The 21,046-nt window shown below is 41.9% G+C and overlaps 1 protein-coding gene across 1 annotated transcript in view; it reads left to right on the forward strand.

Moving 5' to 3' along the window:
- Positions 1-3,586: 3,586 nt before the first annotated feature.
- Positions 3,587-21,046, forward strand: part of ADARB2 (adenosine deaminase RNA specific B2 (inactive)) — a 406,044-nt gene continuing 388,584 nt past the window's right edge. Inside the window, exon 1 of the mRNA XM_045006327.1 lies at positions 3,587-3,962. The gene's annotated coding sequence lies outside the window, so the exon portion shown is untranslated. The remainder of the gene's footprint in view (positions 3,963-21,046) is intronic.

A 21,046-nucleotide genomic window follows, 5' to 3' on the forward strand; every position in this document is an offset into this window, starting at 1 on the left:
TCTGAACAGACTAAGAAAATATCAGTATTTTAACTGAGAAAGTAAATTAGGAAATCGAATAGACCCTATAAGGCCTACTCTTCTTTGTCTAATAAAAGTAGGTCAATGTTTTATACTGTTCACATTAGTGTCATTCATTTTAGTTCTACTAATAAAAGCTAATGGCTGGGTAAGCATTAGTGGATAGCAGAATATCAAATAAGAAATTATAATAATAAAAAAAACTGAATGGCAATTTTTTTTAAAAAGCACTACATCATTGGAATGTTCCTATACAATAACTTAAATTATACCTTCTAACACCTGATTTAGAAATTCCCATAGTCACCATAATGAAAGTGCAAATGAACTGGAACATGATAAAAAATCTTGTATGTCTTCAGCTTCAGGTCAACCATCAAACACTCAGCAGATGCTAAACACCAGCTTTATCTTGCAGTCCTTTATACAAAACTTCCATTAAATTCATGCAGAGTTTTGTCAGCTGTAAGACTACAGGATCTGCCCATAATTTCTATGGTTCTGTTCTTGCCATAAAGTAGTTTATCTTATGGCTCCTCTTCACATTAATGGTAGCCAAGTGCTTGTGTAATGCCGACAGACCCCTGGCCGTTGGCGGGCGGGATTGAACCTGGGACCTCGGGAGTTTAATGAGCTAAAAGCCAACTGCCTGTTAGCTAAGGCTGTGGAGCAGACTAATTTTATCTCTCTCGTTACGTGGTTTCAATGCCACTAGATGGGACAGAACACCACACCCAGAAGATGTGTGGGTTACACTTGCATCAAGGGAAGAATAGCACCATGAAAGTTTAAAAATGCTGGATGGTAATTGTGAAATGTATACCTGAAGTTGATGAACATAAAGTTGAGTGTAAGAGAAAGTCAAAGGAAAATGTACTGTTAGTATGTTTTGGTTTTTTATATATAATGACATTGGGCTTCTTCCTGAAGTCAAACGAGTATTACACCACTATTGCTAATTCCAAATATTTGAAAATCATGAGTCAGGCCTCAAAAATCATTCTATTTAAAAGAAAAAACTTTGAGTTCTTTTTACTTAGCTTTTGAGCCTTTAGATATGCTTGGGTCATGTTTTCAAGATTTTTTTCTGCTGCCATGAGGTCTAGAAATTTACTTTCTTTAAGAAGCAGCTGAGATCCTGCTGTCTCACAAGACTCCAGGAGCTGAGGCTTTAAACAAAGAATCAAGTATTGTGGAACTTGCCATCAAATCATGAGAGCTGGCAAAATGGTTACTTCCAGTCTGTAGATTAGGAAAATGAGGCATGGAGGCAAAGACTAACAAATAGGAGCCTAAAGTTAGACTCCTACATCCATATTAAGACACCTAAATAAATGGCCAAGTTTTCCAAAGTGTTGAGTACCTTGCAGCTCCTGCACTGAAGCTGCTGAATACTCGGATCTTTGGAAAATCAGACCTCTTATTTCTGAGTCTAATTTTCAGTTGTTCTTTTTTAATATTGGCTGGAAATATTAACTTAAATGAGCTGCTCAGAGTTACACAGGGACTGTATGAAAAAGCCAGGACTGGGACCCATATTTCCTGACATCCAGCCTTGTGTCTTAACCATGAAAACCGTCCTTCTTATCACCCATTTATCATAATTACTGTTTTATAGTACTATGTATATGACAAAAGCCCGAAGGTTTATGTAAAATACATGTTGTTTTCTCAATAGAAAATAATAGTGCAGTAAAATACATACATCTAGTTGTCCGATTGTTAAAATGCACTTTCTTTACTAAATAGATTGCTGTGGCTCCTGGGGAGCCATTATAATTCATTATGCCAATATTTGACTCTTTCCTCTTGCTGGTGAGCTGGTACCTTCCCACCACCGGGCAAGACAAACTGGATATGTAATATCTCATCCTTCTCAGTACTCCAGAGTAGCTATGGGTGTATTTCAAGGACATAGAGTCTTCTTGACTGATGGCAAAAAGAGACAACTGTTACTGAGCCAGGGAAGAATCTTCTTGGCTAGTGGAAAATCTTGACCTCTAAGAACACACAGACTATGTTCCAAGGTGATCCCCAGATTCATTTGGTCCCTATATGAAGAGGATAATTGTATGACATGCCTAAATCTGTGCATAAATAATTCTTCATACACCAAAGGGAAACATTTGTCATCAGTTCCTGTTTATTCTTTCATAGTCACACAAATTCTGTGTTACATACTGTGCTAAGGACCCCCCTTCTAAGTAATTTAAACCATTATTAGCAAGTAGAAGGGCTGTGCTTGCTTTTTCCCTTCAGTGCTAAATTCAGCTCAAGCCTTCTAGTCCATGAGATGCAGAATACACCCAAGTGGCAGGGGAGTGAACTGAACCACTCAGCTCAGACTGAGTCAGGTGAAATCAGCACATAGACTTGTAGGCAGAATGGCAAGAATTGTTCCAGTACAGGTATTTCTGAAACTAAACCAGAAGGGGCAGCCTGCAGTGGGGAAAGTGTGTGCATATTGGTGGGATTGTTAGCTAGAGGGTGACCAGATGTCCCGATTTTGGGGGCTTTTTCTTATATAGGCATCTATTATCCCCCACCTCCGTCCCGATTTTTCACATTTGCCCTCTGGTCACCCTAGTTAGCTAGCGTGTGAAATGGAGATGGTGTCTGGTGGTGGTCGAAATGGGAGAGGGATAGAATCTCTGCAGCAGGCAATGGTGTATTGGAAATGAATACATGGTGTTCGTGCTCTAGAGTTGGAGTACACAACTCTGCATGCAGACAAATGGAGGCTCGATCAAGACCTCTGTGGAAATTGGGCCCTATTTCCATCTCTTCCAGCCCTGCTGTTGCAGTGGAACAACATACCCACAGTCTAGCAGAGATTGGGGCGTAGCTGGAGGGCTGGCTGGCTGAGAGCCAGACAACATGGGGTTAATGTTTGTGGGTCTGAGGAAGCCACTGAAAGAAATGGATGAGATTATTTCAGCATCTCCTTGATTAAAAGGATGTGCCCACTATTAGTAGCTAGCGGTCACAAGATGGGAGTCTTGATTAATCCCTCAGCTGTTCATGGATATCTAGGTACCAGTGACTGCGAAGAGTATATTTTACCGCCAGTACTTCTGGCAAGAAGGTTGAGGTGCTTTTTATTTCTGATGCAGACTTCACCATGGGTATTCATTCCTTTGCCACCTGAGGCTAATTTACTAATGGGTTCTGCTGGGAGCTACACAGTCAAACTATTCAGAAATTGTATATAGAGCAGACTGTGACTGCCTCTTATTAAGAAGTATTTCCAATGGTGAGCGTATTACTCCTGAACTCTGATTTACACAGTCTCTTTGATTTCCAAGTGACGTTTAAGATGTTGGTTTTGTCTCCCAGTGATGGGATAGTGCACCATCAAGAGCAGAACTCCTTGTGATCACTCCACCCCACCACCTGGCTTTGTCCTTTAAGGCTTCAGAAGGGTGCAGTAGATACATATAGAAACCCCAGGGTCCTGGGAATGAATGATGATTGGGGAAGGAATTTGGAAACTGTACTTTTAAAGGCCTGAAACCTTGCAAAGCAGGCATGGCAAGGCTCCCCTCACTCAACCGACTGGGAAAAAGTTGGAAGAAGCGGAACAGCATGAAGGCTGCCTTTTCCTTCAGAGTAGACAAACACTGACAGTGGAAGGCTGGCCTGCAGAGCCTTCCAGATTGGAAGACTAATTGGGAAGAGTGTTCAGCTGAAGAGAGCTGGCAAAAGCCTTACAGCTGACTAACCTAAGGCAAGAGGCCTGAGAGACAAACCCCAGGCCCAGAGAAAGGGCTGAGGGGGAACTCCTGTTCAAAAGAGAGAGAGATTGACTGTCTGAAGGCAAGGGGCACAGAAAACTGCTAGCAGTACAATCCCACTGCTGCAGGGAAGATCTGAGACTCCATCTGGAGAAACAGCTCTGTAGCTGGCCACAGGAAAAGCTGGGAGGAACCACCAATCTCAAGGTAGGGAAAACAAAGCCTGAAGATCTTGTGAAGATGCCAGTGTGTGAGGTAAAGATAGGAGCAGCACAAGGAAAATAGCAGAGGGATTGAAGAATCAGTTCTTAGCCACCTAAGCAGGATCCCTGGTTTGGAATCCAGAGGAGAGGGTGGGCCTGGGGTCCCTTGCCTCTCCCCCAGACCAAGAGTGGAAGCATGGCTGTCAAGAATAAAAGAAGCCAAGAACAGGAAGTACCAGATAGAGACTGGCTTGAAGGCCATTCGTTGTTGAGTTTCCTATTTTCTAGATTTTTCTGTTAATCCCTGGAAAGGTAATGGACAGAGCAGACCTGGCCATGTACAATGACAGGGCACTGTGACACCAGAACAACTACAAGGGGTGCTAGACTACAAAAAGTGCCAAAACACTGCACCTGGGCACAGAGAAGTCCTGTGGAGCTGCAGGGGGCATGATGGGACTTACCCTCTCCCTTATAAGCCCTAAATTATTTGGATCCTGATAATGTGGAGAATGACTCTCTCTCCTTTTGATACTGGTATCAGCTGTGGTGTACAAATTAGCTGTCCCCTGGTTAAAATGAAAGGGGACCAATGGCAGTGTATTCTCAGTGAGGTTCCTCAGCTTTGGAAATATCCCCTTTCAGCCATTGGTCTGTCAGATATGGATGCTGATAACCTTCCAACCATTCTGGAAAAGGTGCCAGTTTCCCCAGGGCTTTTTCTGGCATAGAGGTTTGATTGGCTGAGAATCTCCGCTTGGGACATAAGGCTACAGTGATTGAAAATAGAGGGTTAGGGTGCAATTGTTTGTGTTTCTGAGGCCCAGATTCTCAAAGGTGTTTAACTCCCATTGATTTCAATGTGTGCCCTCAATTCCCACCGAAACCTCATTGCTTTCCCAGGCGAGTGCCTTGCATCTCACTGCATCAGCCTTTAAAATGATAGCACCACCCCAGTCCATGATTTTGGGTGGAATATAGAGAACCGAATCCCTTATGCACCCCTTACACACTTCTGTTTGCTGGCTACATGCAAATTAAAAGAACACAAAGGAGGCCACATTTAAACTTATTGACTCGTTTTTGCAAGTAATAGTAAACATTGCATAATATAAAGGTATTAAAGAGATTTGTTGCCATATCAGCTGTTTGAGACAATAAACCTCTCTAGTGAAATTACCTACTGGACATGAGACCCCTTAAACTAGCTGCAGGAAGCATAATCCAAGCTTTTATGCAATGCATAACAATATGGAGGAAAAGTGAGAACACAAACAGATCACTATTTCTTAGGTAAACATAGTTTCACTTAAAAATCTGTTCAGGTATATGATTCTGGATTGTGTGGGATTTTTCGTAGTGACCTGAAAATATTGGAATTTGAGAAGAAAAATCTTACCAAAATAATTGCATATTCCAGGACAGATCTTTCCTACTCTCCTGCCCCAAACTGGGTGAGGAACTGGATCCAGGACAGCTGGATTCTATTATTGGCTGGCTCTGCTGCATTCCTGTATAAGTTTGGTCAAGTCTTTTTGCCTGTCTGGATTCCTATAAGTAAAATGGGAATAAATCTATTAATTCTTGTGAACTGCTCAGATGCAATGATGCAGGCTGTTGAAAAGTTAGTCAACAACAACAAAGCTAGCTAAAGTGCACGTGTGTTGTGAGTTGTCTTTGTAGGGGGAAAGCAGCAGTGAGATCCAGCTACGGTTCCGATAGTGGGAGACACCCAGATTCTCCAGGGTACTCATGTTGTTAACCCCATAGAGCTCCACAATTAGCACGAAGGCACTTACAACACATGGTATTGCAGTATACAGTAAGTAGTAAACCATACACTATCATTCCAGCCTGTTGCTGGTGAAATGAGTAGAGGTTTCGGCCCTATAAATGGAGGGGGGGGGGAATGGGGGGAATCATGTGCAGCTGCTGTCTCAGCAGCATTGTCCGAACCAATCATTGCACAATGTGCATTTGGAGCATGAACGTTGGCTTGCAAACAACAAAGAGTAGTTCAATGTATTTTAAATGGGCATTTTTTGCTTGTGTTACTCAATCCTTTTGGAAACTTGACACTGACATCTGTTTCCTTATCAGAGAATATGGATGCGTGTGTGTGCACACACATATATATATACTGGTTTAATAAGGAAGGTTTGTGCTTTGTGGACCCGATTGTCAAAGGTCTTTATCATCTCCAGTTCCCATTGACTTCAGCTGGATTTGTAGGTGCTCCGTTCTTCTGAAAATCAGGCCTTACAGGTTCTAGCCTTCTGAATTTGATAATCTCTTTTTAAGGAAACAAACAGCATTGAATCCTTTATTTTGCTGGGGGGAAATACTCATTTGGGTTTAAACTTTCAGAAGGGCACTCAGCATCCTAGGAGACTGGGCCCAAAGTATCTCAGCCCAGGAACAAATAAATTCTGTAGAAGTTTTTAAACAGCTGGTTTGCTACAATTATGACTCTGTAAATCATGAGTGGTAGTTCACTTTGCAGCACTATGAGTTTTCAGATCTCAGTAGAAGGAGGAACTGATTAATACTTCTCTGTTCCAACATATAGTCCATGTGGTAAAGGGCAATTGTGTGTGTGTGTGTGTGTGTATATATTGAAGTATGCCATTGAAGTTAATACATTGAAGTATGCCATTTTTAAGACTGTAAAAATTGGGCATCAGTTTTTTACATAGCTCAGTAAATAAAAAATTTAGACATTTTAGTTCAAGGGAGTGGATAAACCCTGAGGCAAAACTCAGGTGAGAACATTTTCTCTTGAGATACAGTTATCAAATTATCATCATTATGAATCTGCCTGTACCAGATTCCTTTATTAACCAAGGTGCCTGGTATCTTGCAATAAATATTCACATCTAGACTAGGCATCCCAATATGAGAAGTAAATTGGTTGCATTTAATTTGGCATAAAAGTTTGAGTTACTGATATCGGAACTTTTTGATGTTAATCTAGTTATCAGTCAGTGTTGCTCCAATTGATATGTGCTCACAATTAGAAATCATAGTGTTAGCTGTAAAATCTCAATGAAAATCTTACTTTGCTCATTTAAGACCCAGTTCTCCTTCCCGTTACTTAAATGGGGATTTTTCCACTGATATATATAGGATTTGATCCTACAAAGAGGCATGCACACGCTTAACTTTACATGAATAGTCCCATTGAAATCAGTAGAACAATTTGTGCTTAAAGTTAAGCATGTGCTTAAATGCAAGATCTAGTTATTTTCTGTATATTACTGTAGATAAACATTTTAGGTGAATAATAATTAGAGCATCTGTAAATAACGATATAATGTAAATTACAATAACTTTAAGAGGAAATACCTTACTGATAGTGACAGTTCTTGATATATAACTATGTAAGCCTTTTTATTTCTAAATATAGTGCATACAGTAAGAACAAATAAACAAGGAATTATTCTTAATACAAGGCCAAATTCTGGCCCTCTTTGCTTATATCCTCAAAATGGATGCAACATAATTTTTTAAAGAAACTGGAGTAATGTGAGTGGGACAAGTAGTGTAGGGACACAGCTCAGTCAGGGAGCTTGAGCTGAGGCTTTGTCTACACACACAACTTGCACCATTTTAACTAAAATCAGTTTGTAAATGGAGTTAGTAAAACTGTTTCAAATTCTTGTGTGGACACACTTAAATCAGGTTCTCAACTGGCATATACAGATTTAGTTTAATTCTCTACATTGATATTAAACCAATTGAAAAACTGATTTAAGTGTGTCTGCAACAGTTTAACTGAATCAATTGAAATGCTGATTGCTGTGAATCTGGTGCCAGTATTGAGAATAGGCCTTTAAATGCCTGAACCTCATCCTCTAACTTCAAAGCCTCACCTTAAATGCCTCTACACAGTTGAAGCAATGGAGCACAGAGAGTACAGTGATTCTGTGGGTTTCAGGGAGAACCAGAATAAAGGGGACTGGTTCTTCCTGAAAACAACAAGGAATCCGGTGGCTGGACTCCTTGTTGTTTTTGTGGATACAGACTAACCTGGCTACCCCCTGATTCTTGGTTCTTCCCGAGTTTCTTTTCCTAGCTGTGGCTTTTCTAGTGTATGCACAAGACTAACTCACAGGCCAATATTCCCTACTAGCCTAGGCAGTGAAATTCCACTGACTTCCCTGGAGCTGCATCTTGTGTCACCAGGAAATTTGCCAATAATCTTTAAACTGTCAGTAAAGTGGGGTTTTACAAATCTTCACAAAGGGACTCTGCCTCTCCAATTCTACTGTTAACTTCTATCCTTATGCCAGTGGGACAGAGAGGCCCATTTGTGCCAACTGCTAAAGGGTTCACTATTCTTTACAAATGTCTCAGACCTGACAAACTCATTACACCAAATACACCACTTCCGTGGTATTTATCTATGAATGGCAGCATGTGGGTGGGGTCACTACTGAAAGCTTGTAACTTATCGATGCTCATAATCATTGTGAGATGTGATTTAAGGAATAATGTAACTATATTGAAAATGGTTTTAGAATAAAAGTGAGTTACCAGGCAATCATATGCCTCACTGATGACCCATTCAAGCAGGAGAGAGTTGTCACCACTCACTGGCTAGCTGATCATGTCAATGAAAAGACAATGGAAAACAATCAAAGACAAACTATAAACACTGAAACCACTTGAAAGTGAAGAGGAACGATATGGCAGCGAGAGGATCTCCCTGTCTATGAATAAAGACAAAAACCGGATTCAGTATATCACAGGGTGGAGAAAGACACTCCGTATCCATTCCCTGAGGGGAAATTCCTGAAAGACTGGCTAGCAAGTGCTGCAAAAGACTAAACTTTGGGGGGAGAATCTATTAGTAGGTAGGAAAGATTAATATTAATAAATGTAGACCGTATTAGGTAACCATTTGTTTCCATCACTCTCATGTGTTTCTATTTGAATCTCTTTTCTGTCTTAAATACATTTCTTTTTGTTTTACTATAATAGAACTCAAGTGCTGTGTGTGATACAGGAGCGAAGGCTGGTTAACTGGGGTCACTTTTCCTTTTGAAATGGAGGATCTGGGATTTCTGTGGGTATCCAGTGCTTGGGGGCTGGATGCCACAGGGGGACACTTCAAATGGATTTGGGGGCTGAGGTGCGTCTATTGTCAACCTGCGGGGCTAGTGTAGCCCAGAGGAGAGTGCTTGAATGGCTGACAGGCTGCTTGTGTTAGGGAGTTAACACCCAGTTGGCATAGGCATGACTCCCTTGTTCTGAAGGCATGTGACAAAAAGGTGACTCACAGCCCTGGGTGCCCTGAGAAGCATCGCTGCCACGTATTAGGTGTACATGAATTCATCCTGTCATGGTGGCAAAATCCTTTTTATTTGTAAATTTCCCATGGATATAGGGCAAACATAATGAAAACTGTTTTCTTAACTTCCTTTGTTTACTGCCTCAACCTTCCATGTGGGGAAAATATACCTATTGCTACAACATTCAGCCGGGAAGGCCCTTAGAAATCAGGGGCGAGTGATGCAGTTGCTGTTCTAACATGATGGATTGCAGTATCAGGGGACCTCTTCCCATGTAAGTGGCACTGTATCCAATTATCCCAATAACCTAACTACACTGCAAGTTTCCATTACTAATTACAGGAATCTCATATTTTGAAACTAAGGGTTTGTAATAAAGCACTTTATTTTCAGACAATATAGATCAGACTCCGGTTATTAAATATGAGCAGCAAATAGCACCTGGCAACATATTTGCATCATTAGACACCATTATATGCCTCATTCCAGTTCATTTATGCACATCCTGTTGAAGTCAATAGGATTACTCATACATTTAAAGTTACACACATTGCTGACCAGCTGTCCTGGATCAGGACGTAGTGACCACCATTGTCCACAGTGTGGTGATAGCTAATGGATGTATGGGCTTGTCCAGCATTAGCTCTATATGAGCACGGCGTAGGTCCCTGAGTTCCTCTCACTCAGAAGATTATATTGGAACATACACACACCCTGCATTTCCTGTTTAGCCATATGGAGAGGGCCAGGTAATTGTGACCCCAGGCTGAGAGCCCTGGGGATTGAATGGAGGGTACAGCATGTGAATAGGGTAAATATAAACACCCAAGGTTGAAAATCAATGGGGGGATGGTTGGACAAAGCTGCCCTGGAAACTTAAATGTACCCTTACATAGAACAGCTGACTTCCTTTGTGCTGTGGGCACTCTTGTGCCATCCTCTGAAAAAGTGATGTCAGAGCTTCTCCATGACATCACCCTCTGCTGCTTCTCGTAATTTGTTCACGTCTTCCTGTGATCTCTAAGTGGCAGTGTGGCTTTATCCAAAAGGAGAGTGAGTGGACCTGAGCAGAGGGGCTGTTTCCATGTTATAAACGCAATTACACTCTTGCCATTTCAAACTGCATTGACCAGCAGACTCACCGTAAGGGCACCCTGAAGGTGAGAGAGATCTGCTCTTGCACTTTTGCCGTAACTGTGCCAGCATTTTTTCCCATCACACACTGGTCCACCAAATTCCTCACTACCAGATTTCATAACAGGTTGTGCGTGTAACACTAAACCAGACACCTTGAGCATCAGCTCCAGACTTCCCTTATAATCCCAACAATATTAAACTTGCTCCCAGTTTCATACAAATTAGCAGCTCATCAACTCTGTTATTAACCAAATGCGGAGCAGCTGCAGTGCAAAAACCGTGATTACTATAAAACTCCTTCAACTTCAACATTCTTACGCTCCTTCCTGTCATTTTACTCAATTGATTAACTCCGTCCAGCTTATACTATTCATTTACTTTAACTGTCGTCAAAGGCCTCATACATTTCTTCATGTCTGCATCTTTTGGACTTGGCTGTAACTAGCACTTCTTCAAATCGTATATTTAACTAACTCCACTTGTCTTAATAATTTAGAATATCATCACTAGGTAACAAATGTACATTAAAAAGAAATATTTTAAAAGATGTACAAACCACAGAGTCTAATAGCAATGAAACACTGTGGGTTATTTCACTAACTACTTCCGGTCAGATTCAGTAAAAACTGAGCCTGACTTCAAAGCAAACCCAGAAAGCAGTGGTTTTTTTGAAGCTTAAGCAGCCTTGGATGGGTTTCTGAACGTGTGAAAACCAGACAGAGTTTATAATGAAGTTTATACTTCTTTTATCTGACTCAGGCGTTATATGAATGTACATGGTTCAGACCACTCAAGCCAAATGATGTAGTTTTCACTCGAGAGAGCAAAGCTCTCAGTTCATCTTGGATTTAACATGGATGTTTGACATTTGATAGTTCATTTGCTTCTGTGTTATGTCCCCATCTGCTAGCCTCCATTGGATTGTGCCTGTAGACTAGAAGCCCTTCAGAGCAAGGATTGTCTCTTATCTGTCTTTTTAAGGCTCCCAGTAAAATAGGGCCCTCGTCCTGATTACGCACTGCCACAATATACATGTTGACTACCATCGATTACTTGTTATTGATAACTAAATAATAAAAGTGTGGAAAGGCCACAGAAGTTCCTTCAAGGCAGAGGACAGGCTGTGGTTCAGCTATGTAAGAGCAGGAAGTGGCAGGAAAGGTGTGCAACAGCTGCATGCAGCAGAGCTAGGCTCCAGGCCAGCTGTCCATAGGCCACTGTAGAAGAGGAGGTTTGAGGGGCAGGCTAGAAGACCTGTGGACTTGTAGTGAGGGAGATCCCATGGCCATGAACAGACATGTCTGGGTGCATAAGGAATGTTGGTCATAGAAGGACTGTGGAATTGTCTCATGCACTGTCCACAGATTGGAAAGGCTGGATTTCATACACAAAGCCCATTAACTTTGCCTTAGATTGGGGGTGGAGGGAATTTTTTAAAATCAGTCAGTCAATGAGTAGCTTGTCCTCAAAAAGATCACCTGGTCACTCTGCTTGTATGGTTAAGCTTGTCTCTGACTGGCTGAAGCAAATAATGTCTATTCTCTAAGCCAATCAGAAATTAATGGCAACTAATGGTACTATAGTGCCTCTCCGTCTACTGTGCCAACATCCATTACAAAGAATGTTGAAATCTGCATCATTTAGTATAATAGCAATTAAATCATTATAATCACATTATTAAAGGCTCAGTGTCTTCTGCTTTGAAACAAATATCTTGGCTTCACCTCTACATTTTTATTCTAGCAGGAGACCATTTCCTTGTTACAATATTCTGTTACATTGGCATTATCTCATCAGGTAGAGCTTTAATAAATCATGCAAAGGACTTTATGGGGGAAAAAATCTTTCCTTTGGAGGGTAATTAATATCCAGATTAGTTAGAAGGTGGGGAAGATGCAAGGAGTCTTCCTCTCCTGGGGTGTCATCCAACTCTAAAGGAGAGGAGAAGAGATGGAGCCACATACCAGTCCCTTGGGGTGCAGCTACACAGCCTGTGACAGCCTGCAGCAGCAAGCCTCCTGCCTGGGTTGACAGACTTGGGTTTGTAGGGCTCGTGCTACCACATTAAAAAGACCTGTGTAGACAACACTTTGAAGTTGTGGCTTGGGCTGGATGCTCAGGGTCTGAAGCCCACCCTGATCCCAAGGCTTCAGAGCCCAAGCTCCAGCCTGAGTCACAATGTCTACCAACTAGTTTTAGAGCCGTAGTGCAAGTTCTGCAAGCCCCAGTCTGCCGACCTGGGCTGGGAGGCTTTTTGCAGCAGGCTGTGTAGACGTATCCTTATTGAACACAGGGCAGCTGTGCTGGCTACACAGATGAATGTATGTGGCACCTTCCTAATTATAGAGCCTCAGCTGCACTCCCCCAAGAGCTGTGGATGTCCAGAAGTCCCTTTGGGCAATACATCTCTGCACCATCTCTGACAGGCTCCTGTGTAAGCTCTTTTTGGCAGGGACTGTCTTTTTGTTCTGTGTAGCACAATGGAGTCCTTGTCCATGACTGGGGCTCCTACATGCAACTGCAATACAAATAATAATAATTAATATAATAAAAGAAGGTCACCTTCTAAATAACCCTGCGGTCAGTTCTGATACTATTGTGCTATTTATTTTAATCTTCCTGTGTAGATAAAACCACAGGTGGTGGTTTTTTCTCATGAAAGGTGACTTGTCTGTAAAATAAATAAGGTGGATCCAGCTGTCCAAATTACAGAGGTGTTCTCTAAATGCAGCTGGAACTGTGAGTGGTGGTGTTTCCAGAATAAAATCTCTTCCTTTGTAGTTCTTGAAATGGCAGTAGAAGTTCACTAGTACAGTAAATTCTGCACTAGCCAAAAAAAGTAGTTTTTTGCTCAAGTTAGAGGCTAATTATTTCTTTCGGTTTTTGTTTGTTCTCCAACTATTGCTCCTGTAAACTCTGCTCTTGGATGTTTGCTCATCAGCTTCACCCACCCTATAAGTACCTATAAAGCAGTAGTCGTTGAGATCACATGCCTGCCCTGTAGTGGATCTTAATGTTTGTTAAAAGCCCCAATGGCTTGCTCTTCCTTTCCTGCCACAATAGCAATGGTTCTTGAAGTCATCGTTCACTGGAAGAATGCCATGCCCCAGGGCAAGTGTGTATTTTCAGCATAGGAGGGGAATGGGTAACACAATGTGGGGGCTTTTGTGGGGGATGAACTCTCAATTGAGTAATTTATTTGCTCTTGGTTTAGAGCCTGTCATGCTCCCCTTGAATTCAATGGTAACTTTGCCATTGAGGTTAGTGAGTAAACTGCACAATCAGTATCTGGTCAATGTTGTTAGCAGGTATCAGGCCACACTAATGGAGAGTGGTGGAGGTATTTGTCTGGGTTTTTTTTTTTTTTTTTTTACCAAAACATATTTCTCTTTCGTATTCAACAAGTGAATAAACTCCTCCACCTGTTCCAAATTGAACTAATCTAAACCAGCTGAAATGGTGACAGTATGTGCATTGCACAGGATAATATCCACTGTTGGATGATGCAAATCTTCATTTTCATTTCTGTCTTTGAAATACAATAGACTTATTAGTCAGTACCATCAATGGATTCCCTGTTGCCCCAGCGGCCCTGCTCTGACTGCTCTATTTTGTCACTTCTGTGCCCCTTTGCAGTATGGACATTGACCTTCAATGGCCTCCCCATTAGAAGTAAAAGTTCCACTGTGCTGATCCCATGAGCTGCCTTCTGTTCTCACTTACATCACTTATATGCTGACTTCATTGGAGCCAGTCCTGATTGATGCTGGAGTATGAGAGATCTCATCCCCTTTGGGTAGCATTAACTCATTCTACATCTGAGATGCAACCAAATGTTTTGATATTTTTCTGAACCAAGCCCAAATGTTGACCCTTACAATGAGCACTCAGTGTTTTGTGCTTGTCTGGCATGCTAGTTGCTTACTGTGCAGGATGCTGTGCATCCCCTAGGCCAACCCCTGGGAAGCACTTGGCTGCAAGGTACTGTCGCTCTGGGTCTTGTAGGTGCAGAGGCAATGGGGGGGGGAACACAGGAGGGCCACCTTCACCCCTAGATTTGCTGCTTGGCTTGTAATGAGTAGGCTCACACAGACTGGGCATGCTCCGTAACATCTGCTGAAGTCCCTGCCCTCACTCTGCCCCCTCTCCCACTATTGGCAGGTACGGGTTGTCTCTGCATGGGCAGTACGTCCTGCGGCACCTACTGTCCACAGTGCTCCCTGGTTGGATTTCTGCAGGGTATTCTAGTGGCACTGTGGGAGCGTCAGCAGCTCTAGGCTCTGCAAAGCCAGGTTCTGATCCCTGGGATATTATCCAATAGAAATTTGTATATAGACCTCAATGTGAGCAGGATTGGTCTTTTTATTAATCAGTTAAGTAATTTCATTACATGTTATTGTCCATATGGTACCAGTAGAAAGCAATGTAAAAGGGTTTTTCCAGTTCTACCAATAATAAGGAAAGGATTAGCATAGAAGTGTAGGACTCAATGGTACTTGCAATGCACTGGGTTTAAGAAAATTGCAGATGGTGAGGAGTTGCACAGTGAGGCTGTGGGAAAGGGAACCTGTGCCTCTCAGACCCTTAGGGCCAAAGGCACAGCCCCAAAGGTGGGATACTATGTAGTTCCCTTCATCATCAGCCAGCTCCGTTGGTGCATGCAAGGGACAGGGCTGCAGAGGTTGTGGGGCTAAAACCCCACTTCTTCCTCACCTTTCCCTGTCCTTGAAACAGTCCTTTGTGCAGCTCAGAGGGCTGCAATTATGTCCTGCAGATGGGGAGCAAATGAGAGGGGGCTCCTTCTACCCATATGGGGATGGCCACCATCTGTCCTCCACAGTAATTAGCAAGGTCACATATAATTAATCTTGAAGAGGTCAAGAGTTCCACTGTGTATTTCCTAGTCCCCTCGATTTTAACCAACCATGCAATTCAGAGCGCAGATCAAGCAACAATAATAGGAAATGGGGGAGGGGAGGAAATCCATCATTTAAGTTAGGAGAAATCATAACTTTTGTGTAAAGCAGCTCCAAAAACATGTAGCCCCAGAGGACATCTGAGTATATGACAGATCTCTGAAACTCTAGGCTCCTTATCTATATGGGATACAGATCATGTCTCATGCATTATGTGAATGAGATGTGCAGGTAATTCTCTTTCTCCCTAGGGTATCAACAGGGATGAGTTTTCATTGAAATGATAGGGTAGCATTCTCACACATTTGTTTAAAGATTGGTTTTGGTCTCTTATTCCCAGGTATGGTAATAAAATGTATGCAACAGCAAGGCTTTCAGACCTGTGGAAGAGCACGAGAGAGCAAGAGAGGACACCTTTAGTTACTTATCTCCCAAAATCTTTATAGCTGCTCTCCTATCGCATTATGCCTGAGCGTGCGTTTGTTTCTGTATTGTATGCAATGATAAAATATTTTGGTGCTCAGAATATTGTGTTGTGCATCGGTATCTCTCTCCATTCCTGCTGGACCTTAAAAATAATTTCTTACAAAGTCGCTTACTCTGGCTTCTCCCTCTGTTGTAATAGACACTGACCTTTTAAACCACTATGCCTATGGGTGTGTGTGTGTAAATTAGAGCATTTAATTCCCTAGATGCTCCTTAGCTGTCATAATGAAGGAAGTTTACAGTGGGAAAGTGAATGAAGCAAGCATGTTTTTAACCATATGGTAATTATCTGCTATCTGTGGAAAAGACATAAAGTGTTGTTTACCGGATATGAAAAGAGCATCTGAGAAGGGATTCCCTGGGGAGGGAATAAGGGAGATTTGGCACAGTGGCTGCTCTTCAGATGGCTTGTAATAGACCCTATAAATTTGAAATAAGCTGTTGTTAATCAGTGAAGATTGGAGACGGTTGGCACATAATGTTTCAGCGTTAAGGGCCAGGTGACTGTCTTGCCAAGCTGGCATTTTTTAAAACTGTAATTGAATTATGCAGTTGAGCTTTTAAAGTAAAAATGAACAAAAATGTGTAAAATGAGGTTCTAACTCTTTGAAGTCAATCGTGCATTTAATGAGTAAGAAGAAAAATCCTTAGTGGTGGATTTTTAGGTGTCATAGCACTACAGTCAGGAGAGCTTCCTAAATTATGGAATCTGTTTTTTACTTTTTTCTTTCTTCCAAATGAGCTTAATTCAGCTTCACATCTCTCCATTTGCCCATGATACTTACTTATGCAATATGTTTCTGACAACTTTACTTAAAAGGGAGGGGGAAATGAGTCACGCTTATAACTGTAACTGCAACGGCACAAAATTCAGAATCATTTAACTTCAGTACATTAAATTATTCAGAAAAATTGCCAAGCCTCATTTGAACAAATCTCCTTAACCCAGTTTAGCATTTTAATACCAAGAAAATTAGTTGTGAAATTCCAGCAGCGCCATTTGCATTGCTACATTTAAGGGGGTCCTTTAAACTCTCCAATGTTGCCTACAATACTTATCCATTAAAAATCCACTCAGTGATGAAGTTTAGCATGGCAGGTCTTAGCCACCGGACACTCATTTCCTTTTCCCTTTTTTTTTTTGACTTGACATAAAAAAATAAGTTATTCTGTTACATGCCAAATTCTGTAAACATTTACTGTTGATTGTAGTGCTTGCTACTGTGAGTTGTCCCATTGAAGCAATGGGAATACACACTGTAGTAAGCACTACATTTGGAAATGAGCATTTGCATGATCAAGTCTGAAGACACTTTTTCATCTGGGGGTAACTCCAAAATGTTTTATTTAGAAAAAAATATCATCTGCAATCTATTTATTGTTAATAATATTTATTGTATAGATGATGATAGCATCCATAATATATATGTCTGAGCTTGTTAAGTTTATGTTCATTGAGAGATATACAGGCGAGATGTCCGAGAGGCACAAGTTATGTCTACACAGCATTTTGTAGACAAGTTATGTCTACATCTCAGGTTGATGGACTTGGGTTAGTGGGGCTTGTGCTAGCACTCTAAAAATAGCTGTATAGACAACACTTTGAAATTGAGGCTTGGACTGGAGTATGGCTCTGTCCTTAGGCTTCAGAGCTTGAGTTCCAGCCACAGCCACAGCCACAACTTCAAAACACTGTTTATATAGATATTTTAGAGCAGTGGTTCTCAAACTAGGGCCGCCGCTTGTTCAGAGAAAGCCCCTGGTGGGCTGGGCTGGTTTGTTTACCTGCCGCGTCCGCAGGTTTGGCTGATTGCGGCTCCCACTGGCCGCGGTTCGCTGCTCCAGGCCAATGGGAGTTGCAGGAAGCGGTTCAGGCCGAGGGACGTGTTGGCCATCCTTCTTGCAGCCCCCATTGGCCTAGAGCAGCGAACCATGGCCAGTGGGAGCCACGATTGGCTGAACCTATGGACATGACAGGTAAACAAACCGGCCCAGCCTGCCAGGGGCTTTCCCTGAACAAGCAGCAGCCCTAGTTTTGAGAACCACTGGTTTAGAGCACTAGCACGAGCCACATTCAGGACCAGATTAACCTTTTGTGAGCCCCTGCACATGGACTGTGGCCCCATCCACCTGTGCTCTGCCCTAAGGCACCGCCCCTGCTCCACCTACGCTCTGCCCCGAGGCCCTGTCCCCAGTTGCACAGAGGGGAGGTGCCAGAGAGGAGTGAGCAGAGGTTGGGATGGAGAGGAGCAATGGTGGACAGGTCCTCGGGGGTGGGAAGAAGCCACTGTAAACCCAGAACTGGCCCCATTCGTCTCCTAGTCTGGGAGGCTTGCTCCAAAATATTGTGCACAATGGGATACTGGAATGGTTTAAAGGAGGCAGGCTAGTAATGGAAATGTAGAGCTAGTTTAAGCCATCCATCTGAGCAGATGAGAAAATGGTATATAGAGAAAAAGAAGAGGTAGGAACCCAGGACAGAGCCTTGTGGGATACCATGGAAAGTAAGAGAAGGGAGGAAGATGACCTACTGAAAGAGACTAAAGAAAGACTCGAGAGGTGGAAGAAAAAGTAGAAGGAGGAAAAGTCATGGCAGTTAAAGGAGAGCAAGATGTTGAGCACGAGGGTGTGATTGACAGTGTTGAAGGCAGCGGAGAGATCAAGAAGCTTACAGGTGGAGCAGTCGGTGGGAGATTTGGACAGGAAGAGGCCATCCCCTCAATATTTGTTACCATCCCTCATTATGTCACATCTCAGTGTTGAGTCAGATCCTCAAAACCCTTATTTGTACAATTAGTCCCATCGACGTCAATAGGGGACATTTACTTAGTTGAGGATTACTCACAGGAGTAACTGTTGTCAAGACCAGGCCCTAAAGATGGACCAGGCCTTCCATCAAGCCCAGTTTGCTGTCTTCTGACAGTGGTTAATGCCAGATGCTTCAATGGGAATGAAAAGAACAGGGCACTTATCAAGTGATCCAACCCCTGTCATCCATTCTCAGCACCTGGCAGTCAGAGGCTTAGGGACTCCCAGAGCATGGATTTGCATACCTGACCATCTTAACTAGTTGTCATTGGTGGACTATCCTCCTCAAGCTTATCTAATTCATTTGTGAACCCTACTATAGTTTTAGCCTTCACAACATCCACTGGCAATGAGTTCCACAGGTTGACTGTGTGTTGTGTGAAGAAGTACTTCCTTATGTTTGTTTTATATCTGCTGCCAATTAATTTCATTGGGTGGCCCTTAGTTCTTGTATTATGTGAAGAGATAAATAACACTTCCTTATTGACTTTCTCCATACCATTCATGATTTTATAGACCTTTATCATAGCTCCCCTTAGTCATCTCTTTTCTAAGTTGAACAGTCCCAGTCATTTTAATCTCTCTTCATATAGAAGCTGTTCCGTACCCCTACTCATATTGTTGCCCCTTGTACCTTTTTCATTTTTAATATATCTTTTTAAAGATGAGGTGACCAGAACTGCATGCAGTATTCAAGGTGTGGGCATACAATGGATTTCTATAGCTGCATTATGAGATACTGTCTTATTATCTATCCCTTTCCTAATGGTTCCCAATGTCCTGTTAGCTTTTTTGACTGCCGCTGCACATTGAGTGGAAGTTTTCAGAGAACTATCCGCAATAATTTGAAGATAACAACTAATTTAAATCCCACCATATTGAATGATACTTGGGATTGTGTTTGTCTGTGTGCATTGCTTTGCATTTATCAACAATGAATTTCATCTGACATTTTGGGGCCCAGTCACCCTGTTTTGTGAGAGTCCTTTTTAACTCTTTGCAGTCTGTTTTGGCCTTAACTATCTTGAGACATTTTGTATCATCTGAAAACTTTGTCACCTCACTGTTTAGCTCTTTTTCCAGCTCATTTATGATTATGTTGGACAGCACTGGTCCCATTACAGATCCATGGGGGACACCACTATTTACCTCTCTCCATTTGGAAAACTGACCATTTATTCCTACCTTTTGTTTCCTGTCTTTTAACCAATTACTGATCCATGAGAGGACCTTCCCTTTTATTTCATGACTATTTAGTTTGCTTAAGAGCCTTTGGTGAGAGACTAGAAAGCTCTTGAAAAGGAAGTCCAAGTACACTATATTCACTGGATGACCCTTGTCCACACGATTGTTTACCCCCTCAAAGAATTCTTATAGATTGGTGAGGAATGATTTCCCTTTACAAAAACCATGTTGACTCTTCCCCAACAAATCATATTCTTCTATGCATCTGACAGTTCTGTTATTTACTATAATTTCAACCAGTTTACCCGGTACTGAAGTTAGTCTTACTGGCCTGTAATGCCAGGATCACCTCTGGAGCCTTTTTTAAAAATTGGCATCACATTAGCTGGCCTCCAGTAATCTGGTACAGAAACTGATTTAAACAATAAGTTACATACCACTGCAATTTCATATTTGAGTTCTTTCAGAACTCTTCTTAGTGTTTAATTTGTTCCAAAACCTCCTCTACTGACACCTCAGTCTGGGATATTTCCTCAGATTTGTCATCTAAACAGAATGGCTCAGGTGTGGAAATCTCCCTCCCCTCTTTTGCTATGAAGAATTCATTTAGCTTCTCTGCAATGGCTTTGGTTCCATGAATTTTCCTCTATCACCTTGATCATCCAGTGGCCCACGGGTTGTTTTGCAGGCTTTCTGCTTTTGATATACTTAAAACATTTTTTTGATGAAAGTTTTTAAGTCTTTTGCTAGTTGCTCTTCAAATTCTTTTTGACCTGCCTAATTATACATTTGCACTTGATTTGCCAGATTTTATGCTCCTTTCTATTTTCAGTAGGATTTGACTTCCAATTTTTAAAGGATGCCTTTTTGCCTCTAGCAGTCTCTTTAACTCTGTTGTTTTAGCCATGATGGCATTTTTTGGTCCTCTTGCTCTTTTTTTTTAAATTTGGGCCTCTATTATTTAATTCAAGCCTCTATTATTGTGTTTTTTAAAAGTTTCCATGGACCTTGCAGGCATTTCACTCGAGTGACTGTTCCTTTTAATTTCTGTTTAACTAGTTTACTTGTGTTTGTGTAGTTCCCCTTTCTGAAGTTACATGCTACTGTGGTGGGCTTCTTTGGAATCCTCTGCCCCCACAGGGATGCTAAATTTCATTATGTTATGGTTGCTACTACCAAGCATTTCAGTTCTATTCACCTTTTGGACCGGATCCTGTGCTCCACTTAAGACTAAATCAAAAATTGCCTCTCTTCTTGTGGGT

Source organism: Mauremys mutica, chromosome 2, assembly GCF_020497125.1.
Source record: "Mauremys mutica isolate MM-2020 ecotype Southern chromosome 2, ASM2049712v1, whole genome shotgun sequence".
Lineage (NCBI taxonomy): Eukaryota > Metazoa > Chordata > Testudines > Geoemydidae > Mauremys > Mauremys mutica.